Source organism: Nelumbo nucifera, chromosome 1 (assembly GCF_055504915.1).
Source record: "Nelumbo nucifera cultivar China Antique chromosome 1, China Antique-T2T, whole genome shotgun sequence".
NCBI lineage: Eukaryota > Viridiplantae > Streptophyta > Magnoliopsida > Proteales > Nelumbonaceae > Nelumbo > Nelumbo nucifera.
This window is the reverse complement of record NC_142649.1, coordinates 153,124,206-153,147,356: the sequence shown is the minus strand read 5'-3', so window position 1 is coordinate 153,147,356 and position 23,151 is coordinate 153,124,206. Positions and strand designations below refer to the sequence as shown.

The 23,151-nt window shown below is 39.5% G+C and overlaps 1 non-coding gene across 1 annotated transcript; it reads left to right on the top strand.

Annotated features, from left to right (window-relative positions):
- The first annotated feature begins 19,910 nt into the window (after window positions 1-19,910).
- Window positions 19,911-20,017, top strand: LOC148804015 (small nucleolar RNA R71). The gene has a single exon (XR_016081624.1). It is a non-coding gene; the product is annotated as a small nucleolar RNA R71 (small nucleolar RNA).
- The last annotated feature ends 3,134 nt before the right edge of the window (window positions 20,018-23,151 follow it).

Sequence of the window (23,151 nt, the reverse complement as noted above, 5' to 3'; positions counted from 1 at the left end):
AGGGAATAACCACTAAGGGCCCTTCCAATGCAAAAAAGAAGGACATTGGAGGTTGAGGAACCAAACTAGTTGAAGGGGGGAGGATGTAGTTTTTTTTGTTTTATATATATAAGCTTGCGTTAATGGAAATACCAATGGAGTGGATGAGTGATGGTGGGATCTCTTGTAATGGAGTTGTCTTGTTGGGAAAAACAATTAATAGAATTTATTAGAGATAAATTTAATTTAAATATAGGATTTAATGAGAGAGAATTAGATTTAGTACAATAAATATAAGTTTTAGTGGGAGGAAATTAAATGAGGTAAAAGTAGTAGTTCAAATTATATTTTCTATCTTTATAATTAGAGAGGGACAAAATTAAAAATATGGGCATTTTAATTAAAAAGTTTCACAATCTCATTCATGCTTTTTATAGTAGTATATATACCAATTTATCAATTATAGTAGTTGATGATGCACAATTTGCTCACTCCCTTATGTCTGATGATGTGGCTCGAACCGATTCCAGACCTGTCAGCGGCGAGCTGTGATGCTGAGCTGGAAGACCGAGCCGAGAGATTCTGTAAAGAGAGATAGGTTAGAGTGCCTGGGTATATTTTACCCAAGAAAACACTCCGATGCTTAAGTTAGAGAGGGGATTTAATGAGAATCTTTGAGAGAGTTCAAGAGCTCTAGTGCACATACCTTTCTGAATGTCCCTGGGTTCTTTTTATAGTTACTAGGTGTTCAGGTGTCATTGACCAACGTCTTTGAGCTTTCTACGGAGTTGTTTCCACAGTTTGAGGGAGTGTTGGGTCGTTAGTGGCTAAATTTGTTAGACAGTTATGCCCTTAGCTCCAATCAGATTGATGTACCTTTTGACATTTATTGTAAATGAATAAAGTGTTAGACAGTGTATGCCCTTAGCTCCAATCAGATTGATGTACATTATGACATTTATTGTAAATGAATAAAGTAGATATTTGGTTCATGTTATTGTGGTGTGCTTCTGTGTAATACTCTTAAACTGGACACTAATGAGACTCGTGTTAGTTTAGAATGTTCACAGCCGTTGGATAAGTCTGGGAAGATTTATCCTGCTAAGGCTAACACTAGTGTGCCGCCAAGTGTTGGGGTGACCTGTCTCAGCTGCCAGGGTGAGACCCGAGGTACATGCAGTGTAGGTTTACTTGAAACCCTAAACCATACTAGATTTCTAGTATTGCCCTGGACCTTGGTGATTAGTGGGCAAAATTGGAAAGTTACACCTGACCCCTAGACTCGATTATGATACTGCACTAGGTGTCGGATTGGACTGTCATTGATATGCCAATCAGTGAGATCCTTAGCGGGGGTCAAAACCTGGGTATGTTGGGGCAGTCTGAGAATTCATCTGAGTAGGTGATCATAGTGACAGGATCAGCCCCTTTGTCGGACAAAGGTAATGATCGGGGATGCACTCTCTCTGATGGAAACCAAGACTGCCGGCAGCTGATTTCAATCGTTGAAATTTGTTTTGCAAAATATATTTTATATATATATATATATATATATATATATATATTATATATATATTATGGTTTCAAAATGTTTGCAAAAGGTTTTAATTCCCAGGATCCATGTGAGTAGAGAGTGCAACACTGTTCCTTGTAGCCGAGTGAGAGGTCCTCTCTTGTCGGGCAGTGCATGATCATTATGGGCTTACAGGTAAAGTGTAAGACCATTGAGGGTAATACCTAATGGGCTAATCTTGCATATCTGCCCACAATCCCTAGGTTTTTATAAGGTGGCTTGGCCCAGGGACCCCTTTGTGTAAGTGTTGGGCCCATTAGGAGTCCATGTGGTGGGCTTCAAGGGGTTCACTGTCTTTTCAGTGAATTCGGCCAGGCCTTGTAATAGAGGCTAGGCTGAACCCATGTTGCTGATGTGTAGATCAATGTTTGGGTCCCACGCCATACAAAGAAGCCTAACTGGGCAGCAGTTTGGAAGCAGTTCGAGCACTTAGACTTCATGGGCCTAAAAGCCCATTTCAAACTGGGCTGATTTGATCAGTTAAATAAAGGGGCGGATCTGAGATTAGAATAGCAGGTAGGATAGGGTCTTAACCCTATCCACTGAGAGAGTCTAGATCTAAATCTTATTTAGATCTGGAAACCTCCTAATAAGATTAGGAGAGGGCTGATCTAATCTACAAATAAGATAAGGGTCTATCATTATCACTTAAAGGGAATTCAGATCCAAATATGATTTGGATCAACAACTCCTAATGGGATTAGGAGCTGATCCCTTTAAGGTTATAAAAGGAGAAGGGGGCGACAACCTCTTGGATAATCAGATCCTCACTTTCAGAGCAAGAGTTACCGAAGAGAGAACATAGCATCACTACTCTATTTTCTCTCTAGCGCCTCCTTCCTGCTATCGCTGCCACACTACCAGTTCGATCTCCTCTTTCAAGCAGGAACAATCAAGATTGGATCTTGATATCAGCCTTTGGAGAAAGGCTGATATGAAGTTGTGCTCACAGCCTCCAGCGAATTCTTATGAAGGGTTCGGTTCGTTGGACGAACACTGCTGATTCTGCTCCAACATTCACTATGTCATCTTTAGTGGGAGCGGCCTTTGGAGTTTTTCTTTGGGTGTGAACACCTTCGTTGGGAGATATTGTTTCTCCATATCAGGTATTTCTCTCTCCTACTTCTGGTTTCAGATTTGGTTTGATTTAGGGTTCAAGGTTGATACTTGAAAATGCAGATTTTCTAAAAAAGAGAATGTGATTCCCAGATGAAGGGAGAGGAAATTTTTGAAATTTCACCTAACCTTCTTGCAGGGTTCGGATCTCCATATGATGGATCTCTCATTCCTTCTTAAAGTACATAATTGATACATAATTCCTTCATAAAGTACATAATCTGGGGAGATTTATCTTGCTAAGGCTGACATTGATGTACCACCAAGTTGGTTGGGGTGGCTTGTCTTAGCTGCTAGGGTGAGACCTGAGGTATATGTAGTGTGGGTAGAGAGTGCAGCACTTTACCTTGCAGTCGAGGGAGAGGTCCTCTCTTGTCGGGCAGTGTTTGATCATTATGGGCTGAGAGGTTAAGTATAAGACCATTAAGGGTAATACCTGATGGGCTAATCCTGCATATGCCCACAGTCCTTGGGTTTTCATAAGGTGGCTGCACCCAAGGACCATTTAGTGTAAATGTTGGGCCCATTAAGAGCCCATGGTGATGGACTCAGGGGTTCACTGTCTCCTACTGTGAATTCAGCCAGGCCTTGTAAAAAAGGCTGGGCTAAACCCATGTGGTTGATGTGTAGATCAATGTTTGGGTCCCACGTCATATAAGGAGAGCCAACTGGGCAACAGGTTAAGAGGTTAAGTGAGCACATAAACTTAATGGGCCTAAAGCCCAATTCGAACTGGGTTAATAAGATTAATTAAATAGGGGCGGATCTGGGATTTGGATCAGTAGATAAGATAATGGATTATTCTTATCCACTTAAAGAGTCCAGATCTAAAGAAAGATTTGGATAAAAGGAACTCCTAATTTGATTAGGAAGGCTGATCTTTATCTGTAGATAAGATAAGGGATTATCCTTATCACTTAAAGATAGTCTAGATCCAAATAAAAGATTTGGATTACGAAACTCCTAATGGGATTAGGAGATTCTCTCTTTAAGGCTATAAATAGGAGAGCAGGGTGGACCTCCGAAGACACATTCACAGTTCGCTGAATACAGAGAGAAGACTACACAGTTTGACTGCTTTTGTCTTTTGCTCTTTTCTCTCTTGCTCTTGCCGCCCCTACCTAGTTCGATCTCCACTTGTGGGAGTGATCAAGAACCGTTCTTGATATTGCTTTTTGCTAGAAGAGGCAATTTGAAGTTGTGCTCACCAACCCTCCACTACATTCTTGTTAAAGAATTTGGTTCTTGTTGAAGAACCATCCTACTGATTTTGCTTCACCTCACACTGTGTCATCTTTAGTGGGAGAAGTTTTTGGTTTTCTCCTTGGGCGTGAATACCTTCATTGGGAGTTACTGTTACTCCGTATCAGTTTTATCCCTCTCCTTCCTTTTGGTTTCAGATCCGGTCCATTGGGAGAGAGAGAGAAATTTTTGAAATTTCGCCCAACCTTCCTATAAGGTTCAGCCATCCATATGATGGATCTCTCATCCCTTCAGTGGTATCAGAGCCAGGTTCAAATCTTGAACCAAATTAAACCATATCTGGATCTGCACGAATGGGTAGAAGGCATTCTACCCGATTTGCGTAGTTAACATTTTTCTGGGAAATCGGTTCCAAGTTTTTGGGTGAATGATCTGAAATTAAATATTTATTAATCTGATTTATATTTAGAATTGTTCTATATATATTTCTTGGATTTTGGGCTGATCGTATGGTGGAGATCGAATTCTTTAATTAGCGCAAGAAATTTGCGCACTTGCTGATTTGTTCTATTCATTCTTGGTCTGTAATTAATTTTATTATTTTTAATTTTGGACAGAATGTATAGGCATTAAAAATCTGATGTAATATTAATAGAAAATTAGGTTTTCTATTTTATTTCATTCAAGAACGAAGCAAAAAATGCACAGGAGAGAATTTTGCAGATTCGGGTTTAGCAATCTGTGATTTGCAGTTTTGGAAATTGCATACTGCGAACTGACCTTTGTTTTGTAGGGTAACAGTCATACGAATAGCCTTCTTACTCATTCTTGACTGTCTTGCATCAGTTGTTTAATTTCATATCATCTTCTTGAATTGAATCTTGAATTAAACATGAAACCCTAGACCCATTTGAACCAGATTGGACCAAACTGGTTGGACCGAATCTATGGTTCAATGGGGGCTGTTCTCAACCCTAAAATTTCCTATATGGGTCAAGGAGTTGATGATTAATCGCAAGATGCAATTCAGCCCACATCTATAAAACCCAGTTTTGGATTGTGAAAACTGCTTTAGCCCAATTCAACATAAAAGTTATATGGGTCGAACTGCTCTTTGTAGTTCAGTCCATATACCTAGATAATATTATTTGATAATGTTATGGGCTTTAAATGGGCTGAAAGTTTTTTAAATCTAATTATGGGTTCTACAGTTATTTAATTAATTGGATCAATTGTGGATTCCATGCATGTGATGTATAGTGATGTGCTGCGTACATGGGCAATAAGTGCTTGGCCCATGTTAATGCGAAAATGGCTCTTTCGAACACCATGGATGAATGTACATCATTGCCATGGTGCTCTTAAGATCATTGGATGATCTCCCTTTCTCAGTGGGGCTCGCTTCAGTTTCTCCCCAAGAGGAACACCCCGGAACCCTAGCCGTTTTGGGCCCACTTTGAATATGGCTTTATGAAAGCCAGTGAGAGCCACTTTGGTTTGACCTAAATTAGATCTAGGGAGTTTTTTCGATCCCTCCATTAAGCATAAGTGCATGTGATAAGGAATTTCATATAATGAATTCTCTAAAGGCCTTCCATCATTAGTATGAAGGTTGACTGTATTGGTGGGTGGGGATGCACCATAAAATTGGGCTATCCATCTGCTAATGTAGTTGGCTGGATTGCTTCATGAGATGATAGGGGCATCATAGACCGATGTGAGAGGGGCCTATCCTAAAATGGAAGACTCTCTCACGGTACCTTGGCGTTTGCGAACATAATGGATGAGCACTTACTAGACAGAAAGGTTTAACCTAAAATGGCTATGAACCTTGTTTGACAAAGGCCAAAGGAAAAGCTCATAAGATGAGTGGATGAGATCCTTCATAGAAGGTGATGGGGTTTTGCAGCTGAAATAGTTGGCTCCGTGCACCCTATGTGGTTTCCCACATTTCTAGAGACACAACTGTCTCCATCACTGAGATTGAAGGGAATCTCAGAGATGCCCAAAATGGAAATGAAACATAGATTAAAAGCCATATCTATGTGATAACATGAATAAATTAGGTTGTGGACTTACAAATCTGCCTTGCCTTTACCAGAAATGGCAAACGAAAACTTCACTAAATTGTTGGATGATAACAAACTCAATGGCCTTAATTATGCTGATTGGTTCCGAAACCTTATGCTGGTTTTGACGTCTGACAAATTGGACAAAATTGCTAAGAACCCGGCTCTGGATCGTCCAGGTGATAGGGCTTTTGAGGCCTGACGAAGAGAGTATCAAGAATGGGAAGAGAAAAACTCTCTTGCCCGGTGTTATATTATAGCCTCTTTAGATAATTCGATACATCGACAATTCGATAAGATTGAAGTGTCGAAGGATATATTGCATAGTCTGAAGACTATGTATGAAGAGCAGAACCATTCTATTCATCAGAAGGTCTTAAAATTGTTTATGACCACATAGATGACAGAGAACCAACAGGTTCATGACCATTGTCTAAAGATGATGAGTTATATTAATGAACTGGAGGTTCTCGGGTCAGGGCTAGACCATGACACCAAAATTGATGTTGTCCTCAATTCCTTGCCTCCGTCCTTCAATCAGTTCATCATTAACTATAACTTGAATAAGCTAAATGTTAGCCTTCAGGAACTCAACAATATGTTGTATAGGGCTGAAGAATTGATTAAGAAGGATAAGCCGATAGCCATGCTTGTTGAAGGTGGCAAATCAGGCAAGAAAAAGTGGAAGGCTAAAAGGAAGGCTCAGAAGAAAGGTAGAAAAGCTAAAAGGAAAAAGAAGGATAAGGCATCGGATGTCTATCACTACTGCAAACAAACCGGCCACTAGAAGAGGATCTGTCCTCAATTTCTAGAGACTAAGAAGAAAGGTAATTTTGAATCTTTTATCATAGAGACCAATTTTTTGGTCACTTTTGCTTCCTGGTGTATTGACTCTAGGGCTTCAACTCATGCGTGTAACTCACTGTAGGGGTTCAAGATAAGCAGAAGACTGAGTGATGGAGAAGTAATGCTCTACTTGGGGACTTCTGCAACAGTTGTAGCTACATCCATATGAACTATAGAACTAGTTTTCAGAGAATGAACTATTGTACTTAAAGATTGTCTTTTCATACCTAATTTAAGAAGAAATTTGATTTCTGTCTCAAAATTGTGCATGAATGGTTATTCTATCTTATTCAGTAATGTGATTACTATTTAACGGAATAACAAATTCCTCGCATACAGAGAACTTGAGAACGGTCTCTATGTTCTCTATCCTTCTTTGGAAACAAACCTTATCGAAACTATGTCTAAAATAATCCCCAAGAAGAGAACTCATGATACAATAAATCCCACGTGCCTGTGGCATTACCGACTTGGCCACATTAATAAATATTGTATCACAAGGTTGGTAAATGATGGTTCTTTGGATTTTATAACTGTAGAAGATCTTCCAACCTGTGAACCTTGCCTTTAGGGTAAGATGACGAAGCGGCCATTTATCGGTAAGCCTGAAAGATCTACATGCACACTTGACCTTATACATAGTGATGTATGTGGCCCCCTGAATGTTAGGACACGTAACCGGCACGTTTATTTCATAACATTTACCGATGATGATTCACGGTATGGTTATGTGTACCTAATGAGAGATAAGTCTGAATCTTTTGAAAAGTTTAAAGAATTCAGACAAGAAGTCGAGAAACAGTTAGGGAGAGAAATTAAGACCCTTTGATCAGATCGAGGTGGCGAGTATCTCTCTGATGAATTCAAGGACTACTTAAAGGACAATGGGATAGTATCACAACTAGCTCCTCCTACTACACCATAGTTAAACGGTGTGTCAGAAAGGAGGAACCAAACTTTATTGGTTATTGTCCGATCACTAGTAAGAAACCAAGTGTAAGACACTTGAAGATTTGGGGTTATCCGACACATGTTAAAAGAATGAGTGCTAACAAATTGGAATCCAAGACTAGCCGTTGCCTATTTATAGGCTACCCCAAAGGCTCTGTGGGTTAGTTATTCTATGATCTAAAAGAGCAAAAGGTGTTATGCAGTCGAAATGCCACTTCTTAGAAGAAGATTACATCCTGGATAATCATCATTAGGAAGTTGTTCTTGATGAGGAGAGCCCAGGGATATTGGGAGATGTCCCACCAGCTCTTGAAAATAACCAACCTAGGAGATCTACCCGGGTTTCTAGGCCTCCAATTCGTTTCGGCTATGACCAAGAAAGTTACTTGGTGGAAGCCACGACCAGTGAGGAGGATTCCGTGACTTATACGGAAGCTATGTTGGACATAGATTCCTTGATGTGGGTAGATGCCATGAGAGCTGAGATGAACTCATGGAGACCAATGAAATCTGGGCTCTAGTAGATCTGCCCCTTGGGGTAAAGGCAATTGGTTGCAAATGGATCTATAAGAGGAAGAAGGGCCCCAATGGTAAAGTTGAGACCTACAAGGCTCATCTAGTGGCGAAAGGGTACACTTAGAAAGAGGGAATCGATTATGAGGAAACCTTTTCGCATGTGGCCATGCTTAAATCCATTAGGATCCTGCTAGCTATAGTAGCTTACCATGACTATGAGATTTGACAAATGGATGTCAAAACCACGTTCTTGAATGGAGATCTTACTAAAGATATCTATATGTGGCAACTGCAAGGTTTCATAGCTGCATGTCAGGAACACATGGTATGTAAAATCAACTGATCCATATATGGACTTAAGCAAATTTCTAGGAGTTGGAACATCCGGTTTGACTCTACTGTCAAACAGTTTGACTTTGAGCAAAATCCAGATGAGCTCTACGTTTACAGGAAGACCAGTGGGGATAATGTTACGTTCTTGGTTCTGTATGTAGATGACATTCTACTCATTGAGAATGATGTAGGAATGTTAACTACGGTGAAAGTGTGGCTTTCACAACAATTCTCCATGAAAGATCTTGGAGAAGCCTCCTACATACTGGGTCTTCGACTCTATAGAGATAGATCGAAGAGGATAATAGATTATCCCTGTCTACTTACATAGACAAAATAGTCAAGAAATACAACATGGAGAACTCCAAGAAATGAAATGTTCCTTTGAAGCATGGAATCACTCTCTCCAAAGGTATGTCTCCCAAGACTCCCGAAGAGATTGAGGGCATGAAAGAGGTTCTCTATGCCTCAGCCGTAGGGAGCATCATGTACGCCATGCTGTGCACTCGTCCTAACATTTCTCAGGCAGTGAGTGTGGTAATTAGATACCAATCTAACCTAGGGCAGGAGCATTGGACCGCTGTGAAAAACATACTAAAATACCTTCGAAGGACAATAGAGTTTGGTCTGGTATTCGATGGTAGTTCACTACTGATCCAAGGGTATTCTAATGCCGATTTCCAGTCAGATCCAGATGATAGAAAGTCTACATCTGGTTATATCTTTATGATAGGATTGTGTGCTATTTTCTGGAAAAGCAGCAAATAGGGGTCCACCGTAGATTCCACAACCGAGGCCAAATACAATGGCGCAAGTGAAGCTTCCAAGAAAGCCGCTTGGATGAAGAAGTTCATTTAGGAATTAGGAGTAGTTCCATCCAGCACATCACCCATTCCATTGTTGTGTGACAACACTGGAGCCATTGCTCAGGCTAAGGAGCCATGAGCCCACTCGAAGTCGAAGCACATCGAGAGGAAGTACCATGTACTACGGGAGATGGTTGGAAGAGGGGACGTCTTGATTAAGAAAGTAGCATTAGCGGAAGATTGATGCGCCTTTTGAACCTAAGTGCAAGTGGGAGCTATTAGACAGTTATGCCCTTAGCTCCAATCAGATTGATGTGCCTTTTGAAATTTATTGTAAATGAATAAAGTACATAATTGATTCATGTCATTGTGATGTGTTTCTGTGTAATACCCTTAAACTGGACACTTATAATACTCGTGTTAGTTTAGAATCTTCACAGCCATTGGATAGATCTGGGGAGATTTATCCTGCCAAGGCTGGCACTGATGTACCATCAAGTTGGTTAGGGTGGATTATCTCAGCTAACAGGGTGAGACCTGAGGTATATGCAATGTGAGTTTTCTTGAAACCCTGAACCAGACCAAAATTCTAGTATTGCCCTGGACCTTGGAGATAAATGGGCAAAACTGGAATGTTACACCTAACCCCTAGGCTCGATTATGGTACTGCACTAGGTGTCGGATTGGGCTGTCTTTGATATGCTAATCATTGAGATCCTTAGAGGGGGTCAAAACCTGGTTATGTTGGGATAGTATGAGAATTCATCTGAGTGGGTGATCATAGTGATAGGATCAACCCCTTTTTTGGACAAAGTGAACGATCGGGGATGCACTCTCTCTGATGGAAACCTAAATTGCTAGCAGTTGATTTCAACCGTTGAAATTTGTTTTTGCAAAATATATTTATATAAAGATATACATACATATATATATATACATATATATATATTATGGTTTCAAAATGTTTGCAAAAGGTTTTAATTCCCGAGATCCATGTGAGTAGAGAGTGCAACACTGTACCTTGTAGTCGAGGGAAAGGTCATCTCTTGTCGGGCAAAGGAATATAGCTGATACGGAGTAATTGTATCCCCCAACGAAGGTGTTCACGCCCAAGGAGAATACCAAAGACTGCTCCCACTGAAGATGACACAGCGTAGGGTGGAGTAGAATCAGTAGGATGGTTCTTCAGCAAGAACTGAATTCTTCAACAAGAACGCGATGGAGGGTAGGTGAGCACGACTTCTGATTATTTTTTCTCCCAAAAGATAGTATCAAGAGCTCTTCTTGATCACTTCTACAGGTGGAGATCGAACTAGTAATGGTGGCAATAGCAGGAGAAGGCAAGAGCAGAAGATGGCGTCAGTCCAACTATATGTTGTCTTCTCTCTTGAATCAATAAGACTGAAGGATGAACTGGAGGTTCACCCTGCTCCTCTAATTAGGAGTTTCTAGATCTAAATCTCTATTTGGATCTGAACTCTTTGAGTGGATAAGGACAATCCCTTATCTTATCTGCTGATCTAAATCTCAGAACCGCCCCTCTTTAATTAATCTCATTAAGCCAGTTCGAATTGGGCTTTAGACCCATTAAGTCTATGTGCTCACTTATCCTTCAAACTGCTGCCCAGTTGGATATCCTTATATTGCGTGGGACCCAAATATTGATCTACACATCAGCCACATGGGTTCAGCCCAACCTTTGTTACAAGGCCTGGCTGAATTCACTATAAGAGACAGTGAACCCCTGAGCCCATCACCATGGGCTCTTATTGGGCCCAACATTTACACTAAATGGTCCCTGGGTCAAGCCACCTTATAAAAACCCAAGGACTATGGGCAGATGCAAGATTAGCCCATCAGGTATTACCCTCAATGGTCTTACACTTAACCTCTCAGCCCATAATGATCACATGGATCTCGGGAATTAAAACCTTTTGCAAACATTTTGAAGCCATAATACATATATGTATATCTCTATATAAATATATTTTTCTAAACAAATTTTAACGGTTGAAATCGACTGCCAGAAGTTTTGGTTTCCATCAGAGAGAGTGCATCCCCGATTATTCACTTTATCCGACAAAGGGGCTGATCCTGTCACTATGATCACCCACTCAAATGAATTCTCAGACTATCCCAACATACCCAGGTTTTGATCCTCTCTAAGGATCTCACCGATTGGCATATCAAAGACAACACAATCCGACACCTAGTGTAGTATCAGAATCGAGTCTAGGGGTCAGGTGTAACATTCTAGTTTTGCCCATCTATCTCTAAGGTCCAGGGTAATTTTGGAATTTTTGTTCGGTTTAGGGTTTCAAGAAAACTAATGTGTATTTGCTTACACTAGCAAGTGCACTAACCACTCAAGTAATAGAGTAGTGAGTAGAGTATCGTTCCCATGAGGACTTATGTAGCAACTACTAGTAATAAATCAGTCTACTGTTATCTGATAAGCCGAAATGTAAAACTAATGAAAATCTAAAATTCTAATTACGAAGCTATCTCTAACACATTGGACCAAACACCTTGTATGCAAGTGAGGAGACAAGCTAAAGATGCATAGAAAAATAAATTCAACAAATAGTTTTCTAGGCAATTCGAGTAGAATAGGATTCAGCCTTGATTTGGTGAAACCCCAAAACAATGAACAACCTCTCTCGAGCGCATGTTGAATCTATGCATGAGTAATGATCCTTATATCTCTATCAAGGATCTAATCACTATACATGCATACAGATCTAGTAATTCTAGGACTTCGTTTCAGATGGATGATCATCAACTCAGCTGAATGAACACCAACCAAATTATGCGAGTTATCTCTAACATTGCACTCAATTCAGCTCTTGATTGGCAGATCTGAAATCTTAGAGCCTTTCTCAAACACTTTAGGATTTCCAAGAAGGAGGAACAAATCAGCCAGACTGAATTGAAGCTACCTGAATTCTCTCTCAAGTAATTCAAGTATTACAAGATCATTATTTGAAATCATAGATCTGATTTTATAAAATATCAGTTCGGATATCACTATTTCATGATCTGAGTTTACAGATTTGAGTTTGCAAAATAGCAATTCAGATCTTGTAAATTCATGATCTGAAATTTTAGATCTGAGATCTCAGAATATCAGTTCGGCCAACAGTTCCACAATTAAAATTCCAAGCAAGAAGCTACAAGAATGAATCCAATCTATTCGAATGATCTTAGAAAACAAATTATAGAATTGAAATTACATAATAGATGCTTTAATCACAGCAAGAAAAGAAAATTTGATGGAGAAATTACGGAGATCTTGGCTGAATTCGATTACCAAGTTGTGCAGAAATCAAGTGAGAATGAAACCTTGATCTCCAATTGCTTTCTCCCCCTTCGAATTCAGCTTCTTCTTCTCTTGAAGCTGCTCGTTTCTCCTCTCTTCTTCTTCTCAAGTTCCAGCTTTCACTCCCGTTCAATATGTAGATCAGCTCTTTGACCGCCAAAATTAACCATCACTTTGAACTAGGTCTCAATTCTATAACTACACCTCATTGAGTGTTCAACTGTATTTTTTCCTTTTGAACCTCAGCCGTCACCGAATTCTTTTCTTTTCTTTCTCTCAATTTTTTAGTGTGAGTGCATTTTATGCTCCATCTCACACTGGTCACAAGCTTGAGGTAGATAACAATACTCATATTTCAAGTTGCTAATTTTACTATTCAGCTCGGAATAGCTCATGCATTAGCAGTTCAGATGTGAATTAGCTCGACTGACCATTAATAATGCCATCGAGTGCCTCATACACACGAAGGTAGTTAGGGCTGGTCATGATGAAATTCATATTCAGCTCCCTTATCCTCATGCATGTGCTAAGTTGGGTCATTCACAAGAATAAAGACTGACACATTCATTGGTCTCCCTTAACTCTTTGTATCCCCCTTTTAAATTCACCTAATAAACAATAATGAACTTGGGGGATTTTAGTCTAATTGGTTATGTCATTGCCTGTATGTGTGTATTGGGATGGTTGAGGTGCATGGCTCCAGCCTCACACCCCCACACTTAAGATGAACATTGTCCTCAATGTTCCTGGTGTGAGAGAGTAACAATAAATCCAGCATTACATGGAGAGCAATATCAAGTAATACGAGGGGTTTAGAGGACTTTCCTGAGGATTATTCGTAAATTCTGCAATAGTTCTTTTGGTGGGAAGCCTCTTCTGCTAGAAATCACTTCAAACTAGGAGGAGAGATTAGCAACTTTATTCAATTTACATTCTAAAAGAAAACTAAACTAAACGAAAATGTTAGGAATGATAAAAGCAGAACCAATTAAGATAGTATATGACTAAGCATCTAAAGCTTGACTGTTTAGGGAGGTCATCGGTCGTCTAGATAAATAGTGGATGGAGGGGGCACTATTCCACCCACTCTGTATGGCTTCAGGCGCTGATCGTTCACTTTAAATGTGCCTTGTGTTGGGTGGGTGACCTCTACAGCTCCATGGGGAAAAACCTATGTAATGGTGAAAGGCCTAGACCATCTAGATTTCAGTTTGCCCGGGAACAATCGGAGACAGGAATTATATAGCAACACTTGCTGGCCCACATGATAGTCACGTCTCAACAAGTACTTATCATGCCATCTTTTAATTCTCTCTTTGTAAACCTTGGCATTCTCATAGGCGACCAGCCTGAATTCTTCCAACTCATTCAGCTGCAACATTGATGGGAATAAAAAGTATCATATTTTTATCCCCAAATATTTATTCTTTTACATTAAATTAGCACTTAATTGGACTCATTACTCTTGTATTTCGATTCAGGGCAAGCAAGAAGGCAAATGGAGGAAAACAAGGCTAATCGGATGATTTTGCATAGTTTTGGAACCGTTAAGTAATCGGGGCATAACTCTCAACTCCAGACTCCGATTGGGATGATTCAAGAAGCACTAGAAAGATGAGGGAGAACTTCATAACTCTCATGTTTTGGGTTTTGATAGATTCGGTCTGCATCATGGTCAAAATCTGGCCCGAAGTCGAAACAAATTCGTAGTAAAGCCCAGTTCACAGCTGAAGCCCAATTCACAGGAAAGCCTTGTAGCGGCCCAAGTTATTAAAGAGCCCAACTTGAATTCAAGAATAAAGAGTCCCATCAGATTCAAATTTCAAATGTAATCCTAGAAGGATAAGATGATTGATATTAGATTACTAGATAAGAGATAGGATTGGATTAGATCAAAACTGGTTAGGACTTTCTATTTTTGAGGATAATCTCCTAAGAGGAGTTGGAGAGAACCCCTCCTCCTAAAGCTATATAAAGGGGGGGGGGGGACCAGCTTTACGCATCACTCAATCACTGAATCACTCAATCAATTCAAAAGATCAGTCCATCCATCTGGGAAGCAGAGCAAGAGGGAGTTGACAACCCTGAGCAGCTAAGCTTTTCTTTTCTGATTCAAGGGGGATTGTTGATTCGATTGTGTCATCAGGAGGTTATGTGTTTAATTTAAATTCTTGCTTTTAATTCAAGTATTCGTTGATTCTTGTGCATGTTCTTATGGATGTTAATGTTAATTAGTCTGACAAATTAATTAATGTTGATCTTCCTACTGCTTTCCATGGTTCGATGATCCGTAATCGTCACGAATAGTGGTACAAGTAGCAATTAGGTTATTATCCTACATGGGTCAATTATTCGTGACAGCCTTTGACTAATGTATGGGTATGTTTTAACCTAAGGGGAATCAACGAAACACGATTCGATAATTGTAGCTATCTCAATTATTGTTATTTTGGTTTAATTATTTTCACAAAGGTTATTGCTATCATTAATTGATATGGAACGCTATCGTACCCAGTCGGTTAATGATAAGTGTTGATTGAATGCTGGGCTTGGTCAACTAATTTAGGAAAACACAAGGTTTATTATGGCTATCCTAATAAATCTTAAGGTTAAATATTTGAATTGCAAGACTGTTGAAGTTTACCTATGATTGATGACCAGTTGACTCAATTCAAACCCTTGGATCAGAGTTGGTAAGACTGAATATTCCTTGTTAGTTGTTATTTGCTCTTTTGTTATTTTAAAATTTTAATTATTCAAATTTCCCACTGTTTAAATTGCGCATTCGGCTGAGAAATTAATTACTAGCTCATTGTGGGATTTGACCTGGTACCACTGTTACTACAATTTTGTTTTAAGGTGGGACTAGAATTAATTTTGAGGGCTTCGACAACCCGTCAAACCGCCTCTTTTCTCCTGTGGCCTGTAAATCAAAGTTTAAAAATTTTAGTGCCCAATATGCCTTATGCTCCAACTCAACTAGTAAATGACATGCTTTGCCAAAAACTAGCCTGTATGGAGACATGCCAAGGGGTGTTTTATATGCAGTTCTATAAGCCCATAATGCATTATTAACTTGATTGCCCAATCTGTCTTAGCAGAGGCTATTGTCTTCTCTAAAATTCTTTTGAGCTCCCTGTTAGCTAGCTCGATTTGGCCACTGGTTTGAGGGTGATAAGGGGTAGCCAATTTGTGCGTAACCCCATATTTCTGCATCAGGCGTTCAAATCAAGTATTGCAGAAATGAGTTCCCCTATCACTAATTATAGCTTGGGGTGTGCCAAATTGGGTGAATAGCTTTTTCAAGAATTGTACTACCCTCCTAGAGTCATTTTTGGGTAAAGCCGTGGCTTCCACCCATTTAGATACATAATCAACAGCAACGAGGATGTACTTATTCACAAAAGAATTCGGAAAAGGTCCCATGAAGTCTATACCCCATACATAAAAAATTTCACAGATTAAGATATTAGTGAGGGGCATTTCATTCTGTCAGGAAATGTTACCAGTTCTCTGACATTGATCATAGGCGGATACATACCTATGGGCATCTTTGAATAATGTTGGCCAATAAAAACCTGATTGCAAGACCTTGGTTGCAGTGCGGTTGGTCCCGAAGTGGCCTCCTGCTTCTCTATCATGACAATATCTGAGCACCGATTCCATCTCCTCCTCGGGGACACACCTCCTTATGATTTGACCTGCACATAACTTGTACAAAAATGGTTTCTCCCACAAATAGTATTTCACATCAGAAAAGAATTTCTTCTTCTGCTGATATGAAAGGTTAGGAAGGATAACGTGTGCAACAAGATAGTTTGCAAAATCAGCATACCAAGGTGATGAATCTTCCTGAATGGAGTAGAGCTGTTCATCCAGAAATTCCTCTCGGATGGTGCTGATTGTCTTCTCTTCTGAGTCTACCTTGTCTAACCGGGAGAGATGATCAGCAGCTAGCTTTGCGGTACCTTTCGTGTGATGAATCTCAATATCAAATTCTTGCAGCAGTAGAATCCACCTAATCAGCCTCGGTTTGCATCCTTTTTGGTGAGTAAGTGCCTCAATGCCGAGTGATCTGTATATACAATTACTTTGGACAAAATTAGATATGAACGAAACTTATCAAAAGAAAATATTACTGCTAGTAGTTCCTTTTCTGTAGTGGTGTAATTCAGTTGAGCTCCACTCAAGGTTCTACTAGCATAGTAAATCGGCTGAAAGTGTTTGTTCACTCTTTGTCCTAGAACAGCACCTACGGCTGTATCACTCGCATCACACATTAGTTCAAATGGAAGTGTCCAATCTGGTGCTATCATGATGGGTGCATTGATTAGCTTGTCCTTCAAGGTGTTGAATGCTCGTAGGCATTCGGCTGTGAAATCAAAGTCCACATCTTTCTGAAGTAACGTAGACAATGGCTTGGCTATCTTGGAGAAATCCTTGATAAACCTTCTATAGAACCTGACATGTCCCAAGAAACTTCTCACAGAACAGATGGATGATGGTGGTGGCAACTTCTCAATTGTCTCCACCTTAGCTCTATCAACCTCTATACCTTTTTGTGAAATCTTATGCCCAAGCACTATGCCTTCTTGCACCATGAAATGACACTTCTCCCAATTTAACACTAGACGTGTCTATTTGCACCGCCTGAGCACCTTTTCCAAATTGTTCAAACATGTATCAAATGAAGAGCCAAAAACTGAAAAATCATCCATGAAAACTTCCATGAAATTTTCAACCATATCAGAAAATATCGACATCATACACCTCTGAAAAGTTGCAGGAGCATTACACAACTCAAATGGCTTTCTCCTATAGGCAAAGGTACCTTAAGGGCAAGTGAAAGTGGTCTTCTCTTGGTCTTCCGGTGCAATTGGGATCTGATTGTAACCCGAATAACCATCCAAGAAACAATAGTACTCATGCCCGGCCAACCTCTCTAACATTTGGTCTATGAATGGGTGAGGAAAGTGATCCTTGCATGTGGATCCATTCAACTTTTTATAGTCAATGCATACTCGCCACCCGGTGATGGTTCTAGTTGGTATGAGTTCATTTTTTTTTATTTGGGACAATGGTCATGCCACCTTTCTTGGGAACTACTTGCATGGGGCTCACCCAAGAACTATTAGAGATAGGATAAATAATTCAGGCATCTTAGAGCTTGATGATTTCAGCCTTCACCACCTCCTTTATGTTTGGGTTGAGGCATCTTTGGGGCTGAATAGAGGGCTTGCTATCATCTTCCATCAGAATTCTATGCATGCAAATTGATGGGTTGATGCCCTTGATGTCGGCTACATTCCAAGACAATGCTGTTTTGTGTTCCCGTAACACTATTAACAATTTTTCTTTCTGCAATGGGCTCAAGGCTGCTGATATAATTACTGGTAGAGCTGATGATGCTTCTAAGAAAGCATACTCCAAATGCGGTGGTAGTTGCTTCAGTTCAAGGGTGGGAGGTTCTTGAGTTGAAGGCTTGTTTGTTGGTATTGGTGGTCTGCCCAAATTCTCCAACTTGAGAAATCCCTTCCCATGGAATTGTGGCTTGGCATTCAGGTATGCTGCCATGCGGTTTATCTCTTCACTTTCTCCCTTTTTAGAACTTCCCTTTTGTAGGCAAAGTTCAAGAGGATCGGCCAATCTTCTCACCTGAAAGCAATCATCAACTGCATAATCAATAACATCGATCTTGTAACAAGAATCATCACTAGAGGGTGCATGTTTCATAGCATCAAACATTTTAAAAATTATTTCCTTATCTTGAATCCTAAGGCTGAGTTGTCTTTGTTGGACATCAATCATTGCCTTCCCCGTAGCTAGGAAATGTCTCCATAGGATTAGGGGAACGTCAACATCTTCTTGCATGTCTAATACAATGAAATCAACTGGAAAGATGAATTTATCTACTTTAACAAGCACATCTTCTATAATCCCCCTAGGATTCTTGATGGACCTATCAACCAATTGCAATGCAACTCTAGTGGGTTGGGGTTCTCCCAGTCCCAATTTCTTAAAAGCCGAATATGGCATTAAATTTATGCTAGCTCCTAAGTCACATAATGCCTTTTTAATTTTTAAACTACCTATAGTACAAGGGATAGTGAAACTCCCTGGATCTTTAAGCTTTTGGGGCAGCTTGTTAAGAAGGATTGCCGAGCATTCTTCATTTAGAGCAACCGTAGTCACATCTCCCAATTTCCTTTTGTTTTTCAATATCTCCTTTAAAAACTTTGCATAGTGTGGCATCTGGGCTAAAGGATTAGCAAAAGGAATATTAATATGTAAACTTTTAAACACTTCAAGAAACTTACCGAACTCCTTTTCCAACTTGTGTTGCTTCAACCTATTGGGAAAGGGAACTTGCGGCTGTAGGTGTCTTTCTTGTTGCGGTTCAGATTGCTCCTCCTTCTTGTTTTTGGTTTCAAGGGTTGCATCTGCCTTTTTTTCATCTCTTGCCTTCTTCTCTACTTCCGGCAACTCCTTACCACTTTTTAAAGTGATAACCTGCACTTGTTCTCGTGGATTAACTTCTGTATTGCTTGGTAGAGTACCTGACATTCTTGCATAAATCATTTGTGCCAACTGCCCAACCTGATTTTCCAAGTTCTTTATTGAAGCCTCTTGGTTTTGGAATCTAGTTTCAGCATTGGCTATGAACTTGGTCATCAACACCTCTAGGTTAGATTTCCTTTTCGACTGATGGAAATTTTGGGGAAAGGGCTTCGGCCCTTGCTGATTGGGCCATGACTGATTCGGGCCCCTCCATCTGCATGATGGCACTGATTTCCTTGCTGCCTTGGAAAGTTGCCAACAAAATCAACCAGTTCTATGGACTGCCTAAACTGATTGTCAACTTGGCATTCAGTGCTGATGTGGCCTCCCCCACACCAATCACATGTCAAGGGATGCACATGCATAGCTGCTATCTGCATCTCATCAATTTTTTTTTGCTAAGTGCACCTATTTGAGCAGATAAGGTTGTGTATGTGTCCACATTGTGAAGGCCATGCTGCTTTCTCTCTTGTGTTCTTTCTGAATGCCAATGGTAATTGTTGGCTGCCATCTCCTCTATGAGTGCATGGGCCACTTCAGGGGTCTTATTGTTGATGGAGCCCCTGGCTACCGCATCTAGGATGGTCTTGTTGGCTTCGGTTAGGCCATTGTAGAAGGTTTGCACTTGCAGCAATATAGGAAGTCCATGGTGAGGGACCTTCCTTAATAGCTCCTTATAACGTTCCCATGACTCATATAAAGATTTTCCATCTTATTGGAAGAAAGTGGTGATGTCATTTCTCATTTTTGCTATCTTGGATGGAGGGAAATACTTAGAGAGGAATCGGCTAGCCATTTCATCCAAAGTGGCTGTAGATCCAGCCGATAATGAATTCAGCCAAGCCTTGGCCTTATCTTTCAAGGAGAATGGGAATAACCTCAGCCTAACAGCATCATCACTTACCCCATTATGTTTGAAAGTGTCACAAATCTCCAAGAAATTGGCTATATGAGAATTTGGATATTCATGAGCCATACCACAAAACTGAACTATATTTTGGATCATTTGAATTATGGCTGGCTTGATTTCAAATTTATTAGCAGCAATGGCTAGTCTTGCAATGCTTGAGGCAGCCCTGATTAGGGTTGGTTTGGCATAGTCCATCATAGTCCTTGGTTCAGCCATCTCTTCAATTTCAGCTCTAACTTGTCTAATAGCTCTTAGGTGGATGCGGAGGGTTCTTTCAATCTCCGGATCGTAAGGGATTTCCTCTGGTTCAGGTCTGCTTGTCATAAACTGTACAAGTCAAAGCAATAAAAAGACTAATGTACACAAGTCAAAAATGTAAATAATTTAAACAATCAGTAATCCTAATCTAGCAGCAATTTACAAGGCAAAGACTGAATGCTATCTAAGAATACAAAGCTTCAAGCACAATAACAATTAGCAAGTTGAAGAGTACTACAGACAGATCTGAAATCTGATATTCAAGACTGAAATCAAGAAAACTGCACACTACCAAACTAATATACAAGATTGAAACTTAGAATAGCAGCCTAAGATTTCTGATTTCAGCAATGAAGAATAATTTACATAGATCTGAACTATAAGAATTTTATAAAGTATACTGAACTACAAATCAGCTATACTACCAAGGCCAAAACAGCAATCAAAGTCTAAAGAGAAAAGCAACCTATAAAGTTCTATCAAATCAGCAATCTATCAACTCAGGCCTGAAGTTAGAAAGGCATAAAACAATGTATATAGGTCTGAACTACTGAAACTGCACTACTAAAAGTCAAAATACAGAACTGAAATTAGTTAACTACTGAAACTAGAATTGCTATATTTTCTTTTCTTTTCTTGGTGTGCTCAGATCTGATTTTTTTGATTTCAGCCGTGATAGTGAATGTATACAGATCTGATTCATACTACTTTTATCTGTATTTGTTTTCTCTGTATTCAGATCTGAACTCTGATTACAGAATCTGAACCATACTCTTTTATAAAATATGCAGAACTAGAACACAACTACACTACTAAAACTACTAGAATTGCTATATTTTCTTTTCTTTTCTCGGTGTGCTCATATCTGATTTTTTTGATTTCAGCCATGACAGTGAATGTATACAGATCTGATTCATACTATTTTTATCTATATTTTTTTTTTCTATGTACTCAGATCTGAACTCTGATTACAGATCTGAACCACACTCTTTTATAAAATATGCAGAACTAGAACACAACTACACTACTAAAACTAAAACAATAGTCTTAAAATTTTTTTTTCTTGTGTGCTCAGATATGCATTATGATTTCAGCAATGACAGTTAATGTATGCAGATCTGAACCACACTATTTTTATGAAATATACACACTAGAATGCAGCTCTACTATTGAGACTAAATCAACAATCAAAGATGAAGTAGATCATCAATGGGAAAGAAAAACAACTAGATCAGCAATGGAGTTTCATGCATACTAATCTGAACTATAATGCACAGAATTAAAAATCAGATTAACAATGGCTATAGTTCCTAATATTGCTGCAATAAGTCCTCGACAGCGGTGCCAAAAACTTGATGCGTATTTGCTTACACTAGCAAGTGCACTAGCTGCTCAAGTAATAGAGTAGTGAGTAGAGTATTGTTCCCATGATGACTTATGTAGCAACTAATAGTAATAAATCAGTCTACTATTATCTGATCAGTTGATATGTAATACTAATGAAAATCTGAAATTCTAACTACAAAGCTATCTCTAACAGGACCAAACACCTTGTATGCAAGTGAGGAGACATGCTAAAGATGCATAGAAAAATAAATTCAGCAACTAGTTTTCTAGGCAATTCGAGTAGAATAGGATTCAGCCTTGGTTTGGTGAAACCCCAAAGCAATAAATAGCCTCTCTCAAGTGCATATTCAATCTATGCATGAGTGATGATCCTTATATCTCTATCAACGATCTAATCACCATACATGCATTCAGATCTACTAATTCTAGGACTTCATTTCAACTGGATGATCATCAACTCAGCTGAATGAACACCAATCGAATTGTGCGAGTTATCTCTAACCTTGCACTCAATTCGGCTCTTGATTGGCAGATTTGAAATCTTAGAGCCTTTCTCAAGCACTCTAGGATTTCCAGGGAGGAACAAATCGGTTAGACTGAATTGAAGCTACCTGAATTCTCTCTCAAGTAATTCAAATATTACAAGATCATGATCTGAAATCACAGATCTGATTTTATAAAATATCAGTTCGGATATCACTATTTCATGATCTGAGTTTACAGATCTAAGCTTGCAAAATAGCAATTCAGATCTTGTAAATTCATGATCTGAAATTTTAGATATGAGATCTCAGAATATCAGTTCGGCCAATAGTTCCACAATTAAAATTCCAAGCAAGAAGCTACAAGAATGAATCCAATCTATTCAAATGATCTTAGAAAACAAATTACAGATTTGAAATTACATAACAGATGCTTTAATCACAGCAAGAAAAGAAAATTTGATGGAGTACATAGATCTTGGCTGAATTCGATTACCAAGTTGTGCAGAAATCAAGTGAGAATGAAACCTTGATCTCCAATTGCTTTCTCCCCCTTCGAATTCAGATTCTTCTTCTCTTGAAGCTGCTCGTTTCTCCTCTCTTCTCCTTCTCTTGCGCCTATCTCTCTCTTCTACTCTCTTAGAATTCAAACTCAAGGACTCAAGGAGAGTTTGAGATCAAGTGTTGGACCCCTTCTCCCTTCCTAGAGACCTCCTTAAATAGCTCTCCAAGAACTCTCTACAAGCTGTCGCCCCTAGCTTCTCTTGAACCTTCTAGAGTTTGTTGCCCCTAACTTCTCTTGACCATTTTAGAAGTAGCTGCTCCTAGCCTCTTCTTGAATTCTATAGAATTTGTTGCCCCTAGCTTCTTTGGGCTGCACATTGG